General features: G+C 38.3%; 1 pseudogene; it reads left to right on the top strand.

Moving 5' to 3' along the window:
* Positions 1-15,535: 15,535 nt before the first annotated feature.
* On the top strand, positions 15,536-16,081 carry LOC140498407 (Fanconi anemia core complex-associated protein 24 pseudogene; annotated as a pseudogene).
* Positions 16,082-19,482: the final 3,401 nt, after the last annotated feature.

Here is a 19,482-nt window from a genome sequence, read left to right on the forward strand (position 1 = left end):
CCTAAATTCCCTACTTTGCTTTGGACGTGGCACAGACCTGGTTAGTATATCAAACCCTAACTTGGTCTCAAAGGCTTACAAGCCTTAGATATTTTAACCATCTTCTCCAAGGCTAAGGTGTGCCTCGGAATCTTAATGAAGTGATTCCAGGCTCCTGCTGCTGGAATCTTGAGTGCTTGTGTTCCTTTTTTTTTCTTGCCAAAAGTATAAGTCTTGAGGAACTGGCTTATTCATGAGCAAACACAATGATGGCAACAGCTCTCTAATAACTAAGCAACTGCACAGTTGATACAATCCTGAGTGGGCGCATGGAGTAACCATGACAATTATCATAGACTCACAGACCCTGAACCCAAGGGGTTCGTGTAAAAGAAGTCAAGCTACAGACAAGCAAGAACCTTATGAGAAATCCAAAGCACAATTCATGAGAGACATTCAATTAGCTGGGACTAGCACGTCTAGAGAAAATATGAGAGGGATGATGAAAATGTCCACGTGCAGATAAAGTCAAAAAGAAAGTTTTCAATAACAGTACTTTTAGTCTTAAAAAATATTTAATAGGCTTTTCTATGAAAAGAAAATGAAAACTGGTGGTAGAAATGTAAATTTACCCAACAATTCTGGAAATCAACTTAAAATTTTACTAAAAAGTGACTAACATGTCACCTTTGAGTCATGGCCACAGGGTCATGTAACCCTGTGGACTGGAGACGCCGCTGCTGGGGATATTTATTCTTCCAGCAAGTCAAAGGTAGAATGAAAGGTCTAATCAAGAGATTCGGAGACATACTTTTTGTGGCAGCAAAGCAGAAACAAAGTAGATGTCCACTGAATGGGGAATGACTAAAAAAATGCAGCATATGAATAGAATATTATTGTGCCTTAAAAACTTGTGAATATGAAGAAATCAGAGAAATATGGGAAAAGGTATAAACTGATACAAAGTGAAGTAAGCAGAAAAAGGAAAATAATATATACACATTGACTGAAACAAATGGAAATAGAGCTAAAAGCTAAAAATGAACACTGTGTAATCGTAATGATCAATTGCCCAGGAAGAACTGAGAAGAGGCATCACCCTCCCTCCTTTGTCAAGGCAAGAAACTATGGGTTTGGAATGTTATGTATATTGTTATGTTCAGCTGATGTACCCATTGGTTTTGTTAAATTCCTTTTATTCCCGATTTCTTTTCAGTTGTTACAAGGATGACGTGCTGGATAGGGAAAGGTGGAGGGATATATTCAGAAATTTAAATAATATAAAAATAATATATAATTTAAAAAATTACACTGAAAAAAGATGAGTTTGGTTGAACAAATAAAAGAAAATAGTATCACCCATGTAATAAACATGAGAACAGTATGATGTACTGGAAAGAACACTGGATTTAAAGTCAAAGTGCATAGATTTGAATTCCAGTTCTTCTACTACTACTACTACTGAAAACCTGCGTAATCCTGTGCAGCTCACTTAACTTGTCTCTTATTGTTCAGTTGTGTCTAATTCTTTGTGGACCATACTGTCCATGGGGATGGTTTTCTCTTTCCTTCTCTCATGGATCAGGGTCACACAACTAGTAAGTGTCTGAGGTCAGGTTTTAACAGGTTTTCCTTACTGCAGGCCTAGTTCTCTATCCATTGAGCCACCCAGCTACCTAAAAGTCCCACTGAGATTTGAACTCAGATCATTGGATTGAAAGTCCAGAGTGCTAGCTATAACACCATAAGACTACCTTTTTAACTTGTCAAGACTCCGCCCTTCTCCTGTATAAAATAAGGGATGAGACTAGGTGGTCTGTATGAGCCCTTCCAGCTCTGAGTTTGCTATCCCATAACAGGGAAATTTCTGGACTCCTCATCACTTATCCAGAGTCAATCTGTTCCTCAGGAACCAACTTAAGGAACCTCCTCTTTGAAACCTCCTAGATATAAACTGAAATACACAGAATTTTTAAAAAATCTTGAGTGTTTTTGCTCCTTTTTTTCTTGCCAAAAGTATGTCTCATAGAATTTACTCATTCATAAGCAAACACAGTAATGACAACAGCGCTCTGAGAACCAACTTCATAGCTGATACGATCCTGAGTTAGTCCGTGGAGTAAACCGTTGAAATATATTTGTCAAGATGCAAAAAAAAAAAAAAAATTAAAAACCACAAAGTTTACCAAATCCTGTTAAGGAACATCTCCACTATACAGAACAGGAGAGCACCTTTAGCACAGGGTTCTGAATATAATAGCTATCTGATATTTTATTGACTGATTACAAAGTTTATAATCTGATTTTAAGAAAAAGGAGCAGTGGCAGATGAAAACAGCTGGATGGTGGTAGAACTGAGAGATTATTTTAGCTGTTAATAAGGGACAGGTAATCATAATTTTGGGGCAGCTAGGTGGCATAATGGATAGAGGGCTGGGCCTGGAATCAGGAAGTTCTGAGTTCCAATTTGAACTCAAACACTCATTGTTATGTGACCCTGGGCAAGTCACTTAACCCTATTTGCCTCAGTTTCTTCATCTGTAAGATGAGCTGGAGAAGGTAATAGCAAACTACTCTAGTATCTTTGCCAAGAAAAACCAAAAGGAGTCATGAAGAGTTGGACATGATTGAAAGTAACCAAACAACAATCACATTTCTCTGTTTATGGACCTTTAGCCACTCACCTGAAAAGTGACTTCAGCAGAAAAAAAACTAGAGAGACAGTATAAATTAAGGTTTTATTTTCTTCATAAGAAATAAACTAAATCTGTCTTGTGCTTTGGAATCTATTTAACCATACCAGTAGAGAACTCATTTTACTTTTTTTTTTTTATTAAATTGAAGAAATGACAACTTCTGGTACCAAAACTGCTCACTTATTACAAGTACCCCAAAGGTTTTCTGCATACTTTTTTATTTTCCATTTGTGGTTTTCCGGCCATCGGCAGAGTAGCTGTGTATTTAGTTAGACTGCTAACATTTTCTCACTTCTCTAACCTCTTGTGTTCTTCCTGACTGACCAGCTGGGTAACAGCTGTCACAGTACTTGTAGTGACTAAAATGAAGGTACTCCACCAAGGAGGTGTCATTTTTACTATTTAAACATTTAGAGAAATTATCCTCTTCTTTGCAGATGGCAGTGTCTAGTGGAGAGGCACTACAGTTTTATGAAGAGTTCCAAAGTCCTAGGTTTTTCTTGACTAGGCTTTCCTGACTTCCTGTTCCACGTGTTGAGCAACTCACTGAAACTGACAATTTCAGAATTTCAGTAATTCAGCAGAGACACCAACAGCGTCCGAAAGTCATTGTGACCTAGCTGATACATTGCTAGAGAGTCAAGATGCTAAATCCTATTTCTGGTATGTGATCATGGGAAATTCACTTAAGCTCTTGGAGCACCAAACAATTCTCTAAAACTATATAGGTGGCTGTCATTTGCATCAATGGAAGGAATTCCCACACTGATAAAATTATGAATATTGACATAGCCTGAAGATGCGTTGCAGCTACCTGGAAGAGGTAGAAACAATAGTCATTTGCAGAGGTTCTTAGGAAATGTGATGTTGACACCTTGTCAGTTTATCCAGTAATATTCATACAATGTCAGAGAGCAAAAGTCCAGCACATTGGCCAGGGTTTCCTTTTACCCTCCCTCCCTCTCCACATGGAGGACAGGGAATAAGAAGGCCTGGATGAATCGTGAACCATGCTACCATAGGGAACATCCACATCCACAAGGTCAGAGATAGATCTGTACAAGTTTTCAAATGCATTGCAAAATTTCTGGTCCTACAGACAGTACTTTTCATTTCATGTTTTCAGGTGCTGTTTTTCAGTGGGAAATTGGTAACCTTTTACTCCTAAATTTATTCGTACTCAGAGGATCATAGATTTTTGAGGTGAAAGAGACCTCAGTGAGCAGGGCACAATGGAAAGGACAGTGGACCTAGAATCAGAGGACCTGGGTTCAAATCCTACCTCTGATGTTTATTACCTGTATGATCTTGGGCCAATCACTTAAACCTCCCTGTGTCTCAATTTTCTCATGTATAAAATGACAGCGTTGAACTAGATGGTCTCAGAGGTCTCTTCTAGCTCTAGAACTAGATGAGGAGCCTGAGGCCCCAAAGAGACTACATGATTTGCCTTTCACTTAGAGTCAAAATGCCTACCCATGTCTTCCAACTTCAAATCCGATATTCTTTCCATTGTAGCAAACTACCTTCTAGGCCTGAAAGTGCCAGGTTTCATTTCAAGAAGTAGATAATAGATTTAGAACTAGAAGGTGATGGGGTACAAACTCTGGGAACCCCTTTGAACCCTCCATCAGTTTTCTCACTTGATCTGACCTGAGGCCAGAAGCCTTTCATTATCCCTTTGTCCAGTTGCCTCCAGCTGTTTCCCATCCTTGATCCCATCAAAATTCCACTCTCCTAGTTCTGACCTCTAGTCACCCCACTCCTATCAAGATCCTCTTTAGTCTCCTCCTCAAGACCCTCCCCACCTCCCATCACCCCAGACCACCCCCCAGAGCCTTCCCACAGTGTTTCTGTATATAAGTTCTGTCTTGCCTCCATGAAGGCGCTCAGATTCAATTTGGCTCAGTCTAGCTCAGATTCTATCTGGCCCACTGGTATTAGCATCACAAATGCTCAGATTCCTTAAGAGTCATGTCAATGGTGAGACTTCTTAAGAGTCAACTCAATACTCAATCTTTAATAAACTTTAATAAACTTTGTTTTTCCTTTGACTGTAAGAAGATCAAATTCATAGGTCAAATTTGTTCAAATTTATTCGAGCAGGATCCAGGGTATCTGTATTTTGGGGTCTCAAGCACCCCAAATCTCAACATTATGGTTCCCTGACTTCAATAGAAGAGCCCTTGGCAGTCCCTAGTCCACCCCCCTCATTTTGAGGTTCAGTGACTTGCCCAAACTCACACAATACAGGGTCAGAGCCATGATTCAAACCCACGTCCTTGGACTCCATCTCTAACACGTTTTCCACTGTACCTGACTTTCTCTTTTATCACCAGATTTTAGATAAAGTGCTCCCTGCTCAATTGTAGCCATCAGACCACTTTGAAACTGCTGGTTTCTACTTCTTAGCTGGCACCACTGGTTCAAAAGGAGGTAAAGCTGCCTAGGATAGACTCATTTCTAAAACTGGAACCTGTCTAGGCAGATTGCAGGGCACCAAGATGGAATAACCTCCACTTGGTAGGATGGGTAAGTTTCCAAGAGAAAGTGTTTCTCAGATTGGGAGGTTAGGTGAATCCATTTCTTCAAGCTCAGAAATATATCAACAATTCAGGTTGTAATCAGATAAATCCTCACTTAAATAGTGTAATTCTTCAGGAAGGTACATGTCCTCATGGAAAAGAAACAAATTTAATGCCCTCATTTAAAAAAAAACAAAAATCACTTTTATGAAAGGAAATTTACTTAGAAGATGCAGCAAGCATGCAAATTATTTCCCCCCAGGTGTGAATGGAGACACACTCTTCTCATAGCACCTTGGCTCCTTGGAAGATGAGGCTCATTTTCAAAGCAGTTTCTACAAAGTATGCATCCCATCAGGTTCACTTCTAAATGTTGCATGGTCAATGGATGAAAGAGCATGTATTATTGCTACTGCTGGATTAGGTCCTGGAAATGTCCTCACTTCTGTCACTGCTAAAGTGGGCTAGGCAAGGTCTTTAGGAATTTTCTCCACATTGTCTGGCTTGTGGCAAATCCTGCAATGAATTTTAGCTCCCAGCCTTTTGCTCTCCAGACATTTTGAAATTCACAAGGTCATAGCTGTCTCAGTCTTCATCTGAGGCAGCAGGCAAGGAGAAATACAACAGAGACCAAGGCAACAGCAAGGTCATGGGCTCTCCACTTCATGCTGACTGTGCAAGAGAGAGAGAGAGAGAAAGAGTGAGCTCAGAGCCCCCCTACCTCATCAAGAGGCCCACAACAATTAGGCTTCCTCCAATGTTCCCAGTCCAGAAAGAGCCAGAATCAAGAGATTCATCCTGGCTGACTAGTGCCTTTTGAATGCACCCTACTTCTGACTACAAAGTGAACCCACAGTTCATACCCTCATCACATGGTACGAAGACAAGACTCAGCTACAGAACATCTCTCTATACTCTACTTCAGGGAACAATAATTTCCTCATTTTACAGTCAAGAACACGAAGGCCAAGTGATTTGCCTGAGGTCTTATAGCTAATAAGGAGGAGTCAGAATTCAAACCAGGGCCCTTTAACTATAGATTTAGTGTCCTCTATGCCATCTAAGTCATAACCAAAGTTGGTGGATAGAATCAAGTGTGCTGGCCCATTCTGGGTAGGAATTATCTTTGATCCTACCCTTTTCACCTGCAGAGAGATGAGGGAAGATTGAGGGCATAGAATGTGGGCGCTTTTAGAGACAGTCTGTTGGCCTTATAGTCTGGAAGACCCAGGTTCAAACCCTGCCTCAGATCCTTTATTAGCTGTGTGTGACTCTGGGCAGGCCACTTAACCCTTCTCCATCTGAGTTTTCTCATTTATAAAATAGGGATAATAATAACTCACAGGATTATTGTATCAAATGAGAAAGCTTATTCAAAACATTTTATAATTAGGCACCATATAAATCCTAGCTCTCAATATATGTAGTTGTTCAGCTATGTTGTTGTGTGTCCTTCATTTTCAAAGAGGACCAATGACATCATGGGTGATGTCCAAGACAGAGTTGCACAGTCTTCAGCCTTGCCCTATTCTTGAATCATCCCGGACAAAAATCAGGAAGACTGGTGATGACCCTGGATACAGTGGATGACCTTGGCTTCTTTGATGTCTGACCAAGCTCTAGAGGCTCCACAGGCTGGCTTCAGCCGCCTTCAAGGATGTTGGAGCAAATTGTTCTCACAGGCCCATTCTGTGGAGGGAAATCTTCACATGCTTGGGGCAAACTTGGGGGAGGAGGAAGGGTTGGGTTCAACAAGCCCTCATACCAGAGGTGCTAATTCTCCTGAATACCCTTTATACCTTCATTCAGCTATAAAAATTATCTGCTAGATAATTGACTGAGAGAACTAGATCACTTCAGGGAAAAGGGAAGGACTATTGTTAATGCCCACCCTGGGTGTGCCAGCTTACCTTTATTCACACTCATGTCTAAGGTCATAACCATAGGTGAGTAATGAAAAGCTAGGGAGTCAAAAGAGATAACTCCCAGGCAAGTACAGATAAGCCACAAGGATCAAAAATCAGGATTTTACTGTATACGATATGACATGCCAAAGAAATCTATATGTCATAAAATATTTTCTCTAACAATTGCTTTAGCTGCATGCCAGAACTGTCATACCAGAACAAATTCTCCATGGCCAGTCAATAGATATTAATTGAACACCTATTATGTGCAGTACTCAGGAATGTGCTTATAACTGTTTAACAATTGACTCTCCAGAGGTTAAAAAAGTATTCTGGACACATTTTAAAGTTTAATTTTCATTATTAACATTTTCTCCAACACTATCCTAAGTCTAGACAATCAATAAAACAATAAATTAATCCCTAGTTTGTAGCATTTGCTGATTTTTGAGGTGTAAATACTGATAATATATTTTTGTTTACTGTTAATGTAATTTTGCTTTTTAATAGGAAGATCTTTCTCATCCAAGCAGGCTCATGTGACCTGCTTAAGTTACATGGAAGACTGAGTCACATGAGTCTCAGTCACATGGAGCCTGTGGTGAGAGGAGTTTGCTGAATGGGTGGAACAGGAAGAGGTGGAGCTAGGGCAGAGCTGAGAGGAGATTGGGCAGAGTCTAGTCAGAGCTAGGAAGGATGCAGGCTGCTGGCTAGTGTGAGTGAGAGAGCTTGTTTGTGATGTGTTTAATGGAGCTGGTTTGTGGGAAGCTGAGCTGAGGGAAAGCATGGGGATGGCTTTGTGCCCTGCAGGGCTGATGTGCATTGACTTCTTGGTTACAATGATGGATTCAGCTTTCTGGTGTCTGAATAAATGTTTTAGTTCTGTCTTCTATGTGGAGAGTCTATGGGATTTCACAATTTAGAACTGTGCTGCAATATTCATGGCCTCTGTGGGCACTGTGAACATCACATTGGTGCTACAAATACTCACATTGAACATTTGACAGTCAGCTCTTAAGAGCTCTTGTGTTCCCCAAAAATATCATAATGTAGTTGGTGGAGGACATGAAGGACAGAGTCCTGGATTTGGGGGTCACACAAAGCAAACTTAAATTCTACTGACCAAGTCACTTGTCTTCTTTGCACTTCAGTTGCTTTGTAGGCAAATTATTTCTTCCAGCTTTAAAGGTATGATACTAAGAATAAGCTACAGGCCCTACTCTTAAGAATGTACTAACTAAGCTTCTTTCCACATCCTACCATTTTAAAGCAGCCTTACTAAGACAACGTTAGGAAGTCTTTAGGATGGGTCTGCAACAGTCAGTGGGTTCCAGCCTGGAGTGCAGTGGAACACCAGCATTGGGGCTTGCAGGCCTCTGCAACAGCAGCAGTAGCCCCAACTTCAGGACCTCTCAGCCCAGAGACTATAAGAGGGTCAGATAACTGGTCAGCAAAAGATTACAGGGGACCCTTTGCTGGCAGTAGGTGCAACTGGCAATGACTGGCAACTCTACTGCCCATATGCAGCTCTGGGTCACAATTCCTTGGTGAAGAGGAGTGCTTGTGATCAGTCACCAAGGAGCAGGGGCACTGGTCACAGTTCCAGGGCCAAGAGGAACAGTAGCACTTCTGACTACAGGAAAGCAGGGGGCCTTCCTGGGTAAAGATCAGAGTGTAGAGCAGGAGAGCAGTGATCACACCTCTCCCAAGATAACACCACTTTGGAAACACAGAAAACTTGTAGATTGGGGCAGCTAGGTGGCACAGTAGATAAAGTGATGGACCTAGAGTCAGGACTTCCTAGGTTCACATCTGGCCTCAGACACTTACCAGCTGTGTGGCCCTGGGCAAGTCACTTGACCCTATTTGCCCCAGTTTCCTCATCTATAAAGTGAGCTGGAGAAAGAAATGGCCAACCATTCCAGCATCTTTTGCCAAGAAAACCCCAGATGAAGTCATGAAGAGTCAGACAGGACCAAAGTGACTGAACAACAAGAATTAGCTCTGCATACAGTAGAACAAAAAAGCTTAAAGCTTGGGACTGCGCCTCCCCACCCTTAGATGAGCAAAGTCCAACTTTACCATAAAGTTCAAAGTAAAGAAATAAACTAAAAAAATGAGCAAACAACAACAAGAAAGAAAAGAACTTGACTGTGGAAAGCTACTAAGATGACAGGGAAGAGCAAGATATAAACTTGGAAGACAACAATGTAGAAAACAGTTATAAGCAAAGACTCAAAGGAAAATGCTATTTGGAACTAAGCCCAATAAGAATTCTTGGAAGAGTTTTAAAAGGCAGATGAGTTATAGATGAAAATTGGGAAAAGAGATGAGAGTGATACAAAAATATTATGAAGAAAGAATTGAAAGCTTGGTAAAAAAGGTACAAAAAATACTGAAGAAAATAACACCTTAAAATACAGAATTGGCCTAACGGTAACATAGGCCCAAAAATTAATTGAAGAAAAGAATCTTCATAATGCAATAAAAATTATATGTAATAAAAGGCCAAGGAAAGATAAACCAAAAATCAATTGGAAACTAAATAATCTAATCCTAAAGAAGGAATGGGTTGAACAACAAATCATAGAAACAATCAAAAACTTCATTCAAGAGAATGACAATAATGAGACAACCCACCAAAACTTATGGGATACTGCAAAAGCAGTTCTTAGGGGAAGTTTTATATCTTTGAATGCCTACATAAATAACATAGAGAAAGAGGAGATCTTGGGCATGCAGCTGAAAAAGCTAGAAAAAGAACAAATTGAAAATCCCCAAGTAAATACCAAATTAGGAATACTGAAAACCAAAGAAGAGATTAATAAAATTGAAATTAAGAAAACTATAGAATTAATAAATAAAACCAATAGTTGGTTTTATGAAAAAACTACTAAAATTTATAAATCTTTGGTCAATTTGATTAAAAAAAGAAAGAAGAAAATCAAATTACTAATATCAAAAATGAAAGGGGTAAACTCAACTCCAATGAGGAGGAAATTAAACCAATAATTAGAAACTACTTTGCCCAACTTTATGCCCATAAATTCGACAATCTAAATGAGATGGATGAGTATTTTAAAAAATACAAATTTCCCAGATTGACAGAAGAGGAAGTTGAATACTTAAACAAAGCCACCTCAGAAAAAGAAATTGAACAAGCCATCAATGAACTTCTTAGGAAAAAAATCTCCAGGGCCAGATGGATTTACAAGTGAATTCTATCAAACATTTAAAGAACAGTTAATTCCAATACTATACAAACTATTTATGAAAATTGGGGAAGGAGTCCTCCCAAATTCTTTTTCTGTTACAAATATGGTTTTGATACCTAAACCAGGAAGAGACAAAACAGAGAAAGAAAATTATAGACCAATTTCTCTAATGAATATAGATGCAAAAATTTTAAATAAGATTTTAGCAAAACTAATACAGCATCTCATCATGAGAATAATACATGATGATCAGGTAGGATTCATACTAGGAATGCAGAGCTGGTTCAATATTAGGAAAACTATTAGCATTATCTATCATATCAACAACAAAACTAACAGAAACCACATGATTATCTCAATAGATGCAGAAAAAGCACACCCATTCTTATTAAAAACACTGGAGAACGTAGGAATAAAGGGAACTTTCCATAAAATAATAAGCAGTATCTACCTAAAACCTTCAGCAAGCATTATATGCAATGGAGATAAGCTAGATGCATTTCCAATAAGATCAGGGGTGAAACAAGGATGTCCATTATCACCACTATTATTCAATATGGTACTAGAAATGTTAGCTGTAGCAACTAGACAAGATAAAGAAATTGAAGGAATAATATTAGGCAAAGAAGAAACTAAGTTATCACTCTTTGCAAATGATATGATGATATACTTAGAGAATCCCAGAGATTCAAGTAAAAAACTACTTGAAATAATAAACAACTTTGGCAAAGTTGCAGGTTACAAAATAAACCCGCACAAATCTTCTGCATTCCTGTATATTAGTAACAAAGTCCAACTGCAAGAGATAGAAATAGAAATCCCATTTAAAGTTAGGGTAGGCACTATAAAATATTTGGGAGTTTACCTGCCAAAACAAACTCAGGGACTATATGAACAAAATTACAAGACACTTTTCACACAAATAAAGTCAGATCTAAGTAAGTGGAAAAACATCAGTTGCTCATGGGTAGGCTGAGCCAATATAATAAAAATGACAATTCTACCTAAATTAATTTATTTATTAAGTGCCATACCAATTTAACTATCAGATAACTATTTTCTAGAGCTGGATAAAATAATATCAAAATTCATCTGGAAGAACAAAAGGTCCAGAATATCACAGGGACTAATGAAAAGAAATGCTAGGGAAGGTGGCCTAGTGCTATCAGATCTCAAACTGTATTATAAAGCAGCAGTTATCAAAACCACTTGGTAATGGCTAAGAAACAGAAGGGTAGACAAGTGGAATAGCCTAGGTACTCAAGACATAGCAGGCAATGAATATAGCAATCTCCTGTTTGATAAACCCAGGGACTGCAGCTTCGGGGATAAGAACTCACTGTATGACAAAAATTTTGGGGAGAACTGGATAACAGTGTGGTGGAAACTAGGCATAGACCCATGCCTGACACTGTACACAATAATAAAGTCCAAATGGGTACACGATCTAGGTATAAAATTTATACCATAGACAAATTGGAGGAGCAAGGAATAGCATATTTATCAGATTTATGGAGAAGGGAAGAATTTTTGACTAAAGAAGAGATAGAAAGTATTATGAAGTGCAAAATGGATAATTTTGATTACATTAAACTGAAAAGTTTTTGCATAACCAAACCCAATGCAACCAAAATTCAGAGGGAAGTAGTACATTGGGGAAGAATTTTTACAGCTAATCTCAGTGATAAAGGCATCATTTCTAGAATACATAGAGAATTGAGTCAAATGTACAATAATACAAGTCATTCCCCAATTGATAAATGCTCAAAGGATATGAACAGGCAATTTTCAGAGGAAGAAATTAAGATATCTATAATCATACGAAAAAATGCTCTAAATCACTTCTGATTAGAGAGACGCAAATCTGAGGTACCACATCACACTTATCAGATTGGCAAATGTAATGGAACAGGAAGATGATAAATGTAGGAGAGGATGTAGGAGAGTTGGAACACTAATTCATTGTTGGTGGAGATGTGAGCTAATCTAATCATTCTGGAGAGCAATTTAGAACTATGCCCAAAGGGCTACAAAAATGTGCATACCCTTTGAGCCAGCAATATCACTTCTAGGATTCTACCCCCAAGAAATCATAAAAATGGAAAAGGGTCCCACATGTACAAAAATATTTATAGCAGCACTCTTTGTAGTGACCAAAAACTGGAAATCAAAGGAATGCCCTTCAATTGGGGAATGATTGAATAAATTATGGTATATGAATGTAATGGAATACTATTGTACTATAAGAAATGATGAACAAGAAGACTTCAGAGAGGTCTGGAAAGACTTATATGATCTGATGCTGAGCGAAAGGAGCAGAACCAGGAGAATTTTGTGCACAACAATGACCAGTGTGAGAGAGTTTTTTCTGGTAGACTTGAAACTTCATAGCAATGCAAGGACTTAAAAAAAAAATTCCCAATGGTCTTCTAAGGCAAAATGCCTTCCACATCCAGAGAAAGAACTATGGAATTCAATCACAGAATGTAGCAGATCATTTTTGTGTGTGTTTATTATGTTTTGGTTTGTTAAATGATTTCTCCCGTTCATTTTAATTCTTCTATACAGCATGTCTACAGTGAAAATGTATTCAATAGGAATGTATGTGTAGATCCTATATAGAATTGTATGCTGTCTCGGGGACGGAGGTGGGAGGTGGGAAGTAGGTAGGGGGAAAAAATCTAAGTTTTCTGGTAGTGACTGTAGAACACTAAAAATAAATAAAATTAATATAAAAAAAGAATCTGGAACTCAACATTTAAAAAGAGAAGAATATTAAACAAATAAATAATAAAAATTGAAAATAAATAAAAATCCTTACTTCCTCCATCTCTTTTTCTCATTTCACCTTATCATGTCCTATTCCTTTTTACTATCGATAATCAACAAACTATATTAAAGTGAGATGGGCTGCCACTGGAAGCAATGAGTACGTTATATCTCCCTGGCAGTCTTTAGTCAAATATTCGTTTATGTGCATGTTATGTTGGGGATTCTTTTTCAAGTATGAGTTGGACTATAAAACTTCTGTGGTCTCCTCATAGTAACACATTTTATGTATTTATTATAGAATTGAAATATGTTGCATTGTTTCTATTATCTGGTAATTAATTTTGCAAAAAAGGTAGAAATAGTTGCACAGTTACATTTAGTCTGTACTTTTCATCTCATCCCCTCTAGTCATGTAGATCAGGCTTGGCTACATAAGGAGAGAGAGAGAGAGAGAGAGAGAGAGAGAGAGAGAGAGAGAGAGAGAGAGAGAGAGAGAGAGAGAGAGAGAGAGAGAGAGAGAGAGAGAATGCCTTTAATAGCTATTTGAAGAATTCCATCTTTCTCTTAAAGGGTAAAGATGGAGGCAATATTAAGTAAGTGTCGGCTTATGAGGGCCTTTTGTGTACTGCACCTCCCCCTTCTGCTGGGAGATCTTCATCCTGATTCCTGTTTTCAATTTCAGATCACAGAAATATTTCAAAGGGAACTCCCCCCAATGTGGTATCTGTCATCCTTACAAGCTCCTTATTGTGATTGACTGTACAAGGGGTCTTTTGTTCTCTCCTGAATATAGATTCAGGAGAGTTATACAGGCACTGAGTAAAGAAAAGACCCAGAGAGTCTCAGCACAAACCAGAAGGGAGTGTCCATTGTCTGAAGACTATGGGCAGACATCTTTGCCAAGAAGCACACCAGTAAATCTAGCCAGCAATGTCTGGGTGGGCAAGTATTAAGGTAAAATGGGAAACATTCCACTTCCAACACAAAATCTATGGGACCTTTATGTTAAATTTTGAATTTCTTAACAAGTTTCTTCAGTTCTAAATTGTGGTTTTTCTAATGTGTTCTGTAATCTTAGTGTCTACTAAAAAGGAGAATTTTAAATGACTGTTCAAACAATATAAGAATTTTTTTTTAAAGTATCTGGACTGGAGACAAGTTTTAAATATACAAAAGGTTTAAGCTTTTCCTTTCCTACTATTAACTAAAAGCATTCCCATTTCTCCATCTCTATGTTTTTATCCTTTAAATTATTTATATCAATGTTGTTGTTAAATAATGGAGGGTTGTCTTCAGGTTTTCTTGAGCCAATTGATTGGTATAATTACTCTCTTTAGTGGTGGTAATTATAATTCTGGATGCTTTTGCTGAGAGGCTACCCTGGATCCATTTATTTCTTCATCGTCCGTAAAAGCCAACAGGGCTTGCTTCTGACTATGTCATGCTGAGGTTGTTATTTTCCTTGCTTTTGTTGCTTTTTGTATCTTTCCCCTTCTCTTTCAAATAGCTTGTAGCACAGTTTTGATTATCCATGCCTCATGGAGAGATATTCCCAGCTTGTGACTTTTCTGCTGCTTGTTGTTGGTGACAATCTCAATAACAAGGCTCTTCTTTACTCCCATCCATCACTCCCTTTCATTTCTTTCCTTCCATTAGCCTCCATATATTTCTGCTCTCTATTAATCTGCACTCCATATGTCTTTATGAGGGAAATTTAGGCATCCAGGATGAATTCTGCTCTCCTTTTCAGGTATACACATCACAGTGAATCATTGAAAACACCATCCAAATCAAGGGCCTGATACATTCTAATCATCCCTGCTCTCCTCCCTGAGAGTTAAATACAGGAAAGGAAAGTAAGCCTTCAATTTTTGTGCTGTGCAAACTTGTTCATTGAGGTCATTATTGGCTTATCAGTTGGAGACTTCCTAAACCTCCTAGGGACTAGAATGTCCAATGAGTATGCAAGACACTAAGATCAGTTGCAGCAATTATAAGTGAGATAGGGATGGGGACTGTACCAGTGATCTGCTGGATTGGGAAACTGCCTCTTTCAATCCAGGTCAGCCTCTTCTCTTCAATTTATAATCTCAAAGAGTTGCCTAGAAGTAAGAAGGAAGTAAGGGGAGAAAGAGAAGAAGGGAAGGCATGGATGTGAAAGGTAAGACAAGGGTGGGAGAAGAGAGAGGAAGGAACACAGATAGTGAGACAGAGGGCCCCTCTTACACCGAGTGCACCAGACTACCCTAGGGGCAACTGTATCTCTAACTTCTCAAATCCAACTCTGGGTTCTGTTTTCCTAACTCCTGACCCCCAATCACCCAACAGTAAGCCAACATCATCATTATGAAACCAGAATATTATTGATCGAAAAAGAATCCACAGTTATGGACCTTATACACATTCCTTTTGGGCATGTTTTTGGATGTTTAGCCCCAAAAATGCAAGGGGATGTTGGGCTCACCTTTGAGGAAGACCTGAGACTGGTGAATTTTCAACTTCCTAATAGATTCTTTATATTAATGAAAAAGATTCAGTGGTAGGAAAAGACTTTTAAAAAGGATCGTTCGATTTAGAAATGCTAATAATGTTCAAGAGATTATGATAGGTGAAAAAACACAGATGAGTGAACAGAGTACTTTGCAGCAGTGCAGAAATTTGTTGTTCTGGAACTCAGAATGCATTGCATCTAGTGGCCAGCCAAATGGAAGTATCCCAATTCACTGTCCAACTTGTTTATGAACAGATAAAGAGAAGAATTGGAATCCTTTTCTTAGGTATCAAACACAGTCAGTTCTCTGAATCACCATTACCTTGAACAGTATAGCAAATTCAAAGAGTTGGCAAAGTTATGGATTTTTACATCTACTGCAGGGGTTTTCAAGTGTCCAAAATGTGTGTAATTTATTTATCTAAGTACATGAGCAAGTAGTTGGACACATGCTAGCAGAAAAAAAATGCACACATTCTTTACCCAAATAAGATGACATAGCACAATCCTGCAATCTTTGTTGTTTTCCAGTACCACCAGATCTAAGATTGCGTTTTTCTTTACCTATATGAAAACCAAAGAACTGACTCTTGCATCTTATATCAAATATTGAAAGGTAAAGTCAATTTTGAACCACAATCCCTAGACTCAAGTTTCAATCAGCTACTCTGGCTTTAAGTCTTAAACCAACAGACTAGATACTGCTATTCCTTGACCAGTTGTCTAATGATGTTTTGGGGTTTTTTTGGTGATTCTCAAGATGATCACAACTTGAATGTGTGGTATCTCATTCTTTATAAAATTAAGTATTTATACCAGTTTCAATTTCTCAAAGCAAGAATCAACTTAAAATGAATTCTTAGATAATGGTGTGACCTTGACTCTAATACATCCCTCTTCCTCTGTCATTGATTGTTTAGAAAGTCAAAAGCAATAGCCAATGAAATGTTCTATCTCACAGATAGATGCTTGAGGTATCTAGTCTTCAATTCTGGCCATAAAATGTAACTGGCTTGAATGCCTCTGATATAAATGCAGTGTTGGGTGCCTTAAAAAAAAGTCACCTTAGAGCAATTTTTTTTGATTGAAGTGACTTTCCCAGGATCACATAGCAAATAAGTGTGGGGAGAAGGATTTGGGCTCAATTTTTCTGAGCTCTTCGGCCAACTTTTTTTTCACTATACCATATACAAACTATGATTAGATATTTGAAAATGTCCAGATATTCAGGACCATTCTGACAAATAACTGACAAATACATTGAATTTTCTTTTCATCTTGATATTATAATATCATCTAGGCATAACCTTGGTCTTATTGAAATAGTTTAGGTATTTTTAGAGGTTGAAAAAAAAAACAGAATTTTTTTTAAATGTACGAAAATAATTTGTGTCAGTCACTGAGCCCTTTCTGTTGATCAAGGCCTGATAATTAGATAGCATGAGAGCACACACATCTGTAGAATTTGTGGTACAATCACCCATATACAGATGGCATGTGATAATTGATGATGTTCTCTCCATGTGACCCAGAAATTTAATCTCTGGCACAAAGCACCAAGCAAGCCATCTGATAAAATTGTACAGGACATTTCTGTTAGTATGGCCTGGCCAATGAAAACCACAAGCAATAAAGTCTTACAGATTGAGGGTTGGTAACATATTTGGATTACCTAAAGCTCCCCACAAACAGCTGGATGAGAGTGTAACAGAACCCCCAAAAGAAGAACTAAAGACTGCTACATTATAAAATTAGCCCTACAGACTAACAGATGGATGAATAACTGGGCCCCCTGCCATGTCTCCACTGTGTCAAACATGAGGGATATAAGTAATGCAGTCTAACAATGATCAGCTCTAGTGCTGGTGAGGAATCCTGTTCATTCATTCACTCATTCTAGCTGGTGTGACCAGACAAAAGGCAGTGCCTAGAAAGAATGATGAATAAGGAGTCAGAAAACCTGGGTTCTGATCCCACTTCTGCCTCTCTAGGCCTTAGGATCCTCATTTCCAAGAACAAATGGGCTTAGATGAAATGAACTCAATGCTTGCTTGTTTTATTAATTTTGGTCTAGTCAACTTCCTGCAACTACATCAGATAATCAGGTAAGGAAATAAACCTCAGTATGCACCATTACTTACTTTTAAAATTATATTTTACCTTTTTCAATCAGCAGAAATCCATCTTTTCCCCCTCTCCCACAACTGAGAATGAGAGAGACAAACCACCAGTTACAAACATGTATAATCAAGCGAATCAAATCCCCATGTTGGTCATGTACAAAAGATATTTCTCCTCCCCCTTTAACCTCCCACCCTCTCCCACATATCTCATTCTGCACTCTGAGCCCTTTTACTTCTCTATCAGGAGGTAGGTAGCATGTTTCATCATTATTCCTTTAGAATTATGGTTGGGCATTATTCTAATGAGAATTCCCAGTTCTTTCAAAGTTGTTTGATGTTCTTCAGTTTTTTTGGTTAGATCCAACTCTTCATGACCACATTTGGTGTTTTCTTGGCAAAGATTCTGGAACAATTTCCTTTTCCAGATCATTTTACAGTTGAGGGAACTGAGGAAAACAGGATTAAGTGATTTCCTCAGGGTCACACAGCTAGTAAGTGTCTGAGGGCAAATTTGAACCCAGAAAAATGAGTCTTCCTGACTTCAGGCTTGGCACTCTTTTCCACTGTGCCACCTAGCTGTCCAACAATATTGTTTTCATTGTAAAATGTGTTCTGGTTCTGATCATTTCACTCTGCATTAGTACGCACAAGTCTTCTCAGTTTTCTCTGCAACCATTCCCTTTGTCATTTCTTACAGCACAAAATTGTTCCATCACATGGATACCATTCCTCAGTTGGTGGGTACCCCTAAGATTTTCCTTCTTTGTTATCTTAAGAAGAGCTATATATACTTTTTTGTACATTCTTATAATTTGTTTTGTTTAGTACTTGAATCTACTCTCCCTCTAATTCCCCTTTTCTCCCTTCCCATTCTCTCCTATTTCACTGTTAAGTAAAATGTGATTTTGTACTCAACTGAATGTGTGTATTTCTTCCTATGATCAGTTCAGAAGAGAGTGAAGTTTCAGCATCAGCCACTCCCTCACCTCTTCCTCCTTTTTCATATGGATTTCTACTTGTCCACATTGATTTTGTGAGATAATTTCCCCTATCCTTCTACTCCTCTCCCCCTACTACCAGTGTATTCCTCTTTCTCATTTCTTTTCAATCTTCTTTTAAGATTATCATGACATAATAAAACCACTCCCAAGCCCTCTGTCTAATTAGACTGTCTCTATGACCCTGATAATGATAAGGTTCAGAAGGGACACATGTATCACTCCCTGTATTAGAATGTAAGTGGTTTATTCTTGTTTGGTCCTTTAGGATTGTTCATTCAAATTTACCAGTTTACATTTATCTTAACTCCTGTGTTTGAACTTCACCAAGTAGCTGAGTGGTACAGGGATAGAGTGGTACAGGGGATAGTCCAGTGGTCTTTGTGTCAGGAAGACCTGAGTTCAAATCCAGCCTCAGACATTTATTAGCTCTGTGACCCTGCACGAATCTCTTAACCTCTGTGTGCCTCAATTTACTCAACTGTAAAATGAGAATAAATAATAGCACCTACCTCCCAGAGTTGTTGTGAAGATCAAATAAAATAATATTTGTAAAGGATTTAGCACAGAGAACAACACATAGCAGGTGTTTTAATAAATGTCCACTTCCTTTCTTCCAAGTTTCTACATCAGGAATGTCTGGAAGTCCTCTATTTTATAAAAAAGTTTATGTTTTCCCTTATAGGGTTATACTCAATTTTAAATTATAATTATACCAAGTTATTCTTGGCTGTAATCCTATATTTTTTGCCTTCTGGAGTATTAAATTTCAAGCT

This window comes from Notamacropus eugenii, chromosome 4 (assembly GCF_028372415.1).
Source record: "Notamacropus eugenii isolate mMacEug1 chromosome 4, mMacEug1.pri_v2, whole genome shotgun sequence".
Classification (NCBI taxonomy): Eukaryota; Metazoa; Chordata; class Mammalia; order Diprotodontia; family Macropodidae; genus Notamacropus; species Notamacropus eugenii.